General features: G+C 54.6%; 1 protein-coding gene across 2 annotated transcripts in view; it reads right to left on the reverse strand.

Annotated features, from left to right (window-relative positions):
- RBFOX3 (RNA binding protein, fox-1 homolog (C. elegans) 3) overlaps nucleotides 1-1,626 on the reverse strand; it is a 460,304-nt gene that overhangs the window by 247,486 nt on the left and 211,192 nt on the right. The gene's annotated exons all lie outside the window — the stretch shown is intronic.

Here is a 1,626-nt window from a genome sequence, read left to right on the forward strand (position 1 = left end):
CTGCTCCTTGCTCCCTCTGCCCCACCCATGGGGGCCTTCTGGTTGGATTTGACCTCAGGGTCCTTGCACATGTTGTCCCCTCCTCCAGGTGTTGCGTGATACCTGCTTGTCCAGGCCTCCCCTCGGAGAAGCCCCCAGCCGTTGTATCGGAAGCCCCCGCCCCATCGCTGCCGCTTCTGCTCAGGACCTGTCGCACCATAATATGGTTTGGCTCTGTGTTCCCACCCAAATCTCATCTGGAATTGTGATCCCCACGTGTTGAGGGAGGGACCTGGTGGGAGGTGACTGGATTATGAGGATGGTTTCCCTCATGCTGTTCTTGTGATGGTGAGTTCTCGTGAGATCTGATGGTTTAAAAGTAGTTGGCAGTTCCCCCCTCGCTCTCATCTCCTGCCACCATGTAAGACGCACCTCGCTTCCCCTTCACTTTCAGCCATGATTGTACGTTTCCTGAGGCCTCCCCAGACATGAGGAACGGGGAGTCAACGAAAGCTCTTTGCTTTATAAATTACCCAGTCTCAGGTAATTCTTCATACCCCACAGTCATAAAGTAGTGTTGTCATTGTCTTCATTTGTGCACAAGGCCCTAAAATGGAAGTTTCCCAAGGACACGTGGGGCTGCCGCGCGGTCTCTGTACCGGAGTAGGGCCTGGCAAGCCGCAGATGCTCAGGGAATGAGGAATGAGGGATAAATATGTGAATGCACGGCTACCCCGGACACGGTATTCCAACTCCTATTTGCACTCCCTACCAGTAGCATGGCCTCCTTAGCATACATTCCCCACCCTGTCCCTAGAGTAGATTTTTAAAGCACAAAGTTGTTTAAAATCCCTTGAAGCTCCCTTCAACGCCTGGGGGTTAAGTCCAGATTCCTGAGCCTGGGGGTCCAGGCCCTTCACAGTCAGTTTTACCTCCTTCCCAGGGTCCTCTCCCCATGACCTGTGCACACTTCAGCCCTGCCAGCCCGCCCAGGCCAGGGCGAGACCTCCTCTGTGTCCCTAGAGCAATCTGTCACCAAGCTCAAGGCTCCTGTCGAGTTTTTTCTGCACTCCTCCGAGCACAGGCTCCCATGAGCCCCTCCCACCCCTGTCTGTCTTTTCTCTCCTACCCACCCCCTAGCTCCGTCCTGCTTCCAGGACAGTCAGCAGCGGCTGTCCATTTCCCCCCTGCCAAGGGTCCTGTCCTGTCAGGGAGGTGGAGCTTCTGCAGGCTTACAGAGAAGAAGGACCTCCGGCCTCCTCCTGCATTCCCCAGCCTCTGTCCGGGCCTTTCTGTGGAGGGAGCACAGCTCCGTTTCTCACCGGTAGCAGACAAGTCACCCCTCAGCGCTGCCTCAGCATTAAACATCTAATGCAAGTCAGGAGCCCATTTTCCATAACACACAGAAACATTGCTGTTTCCAGGAGTTTACTGCCCTCTAGGCCCATCCATTGAACTCTGGTCATCAGCTCTTGGGGTCTTGGGGCATTTGATGGTCAGTGTTATGCATCCACTTGGCCAGGCTCTCGTCCCCTGGGATTCAGTCCAGCACAAACCTAGGTGTTGCTGGGGTGGTACTTGGTAACTGTGGCTAATGCCTAAAGTCAGTTGATTTCAGCACAGGATATGGCCTTTCTTAATGTGGGC

The sequence above is a fragment of the Mandrillus leucophaeus genome, unplaced genomic scaffold (assembly GCF_000951045.1).
Source record: "Mandrillus leucophaeus isolate KB7577 unplaced genomic scaffold, Mleu.le_1.0 Scaffold1, whole genome shotgun sequence".
Taxonomy (NCBI): Eukaryota; Metazoa; Chordata; class Mammalia; order Primates; family Cercopithecidae; genus Mandrillus; species Mandrillus leucophaeus.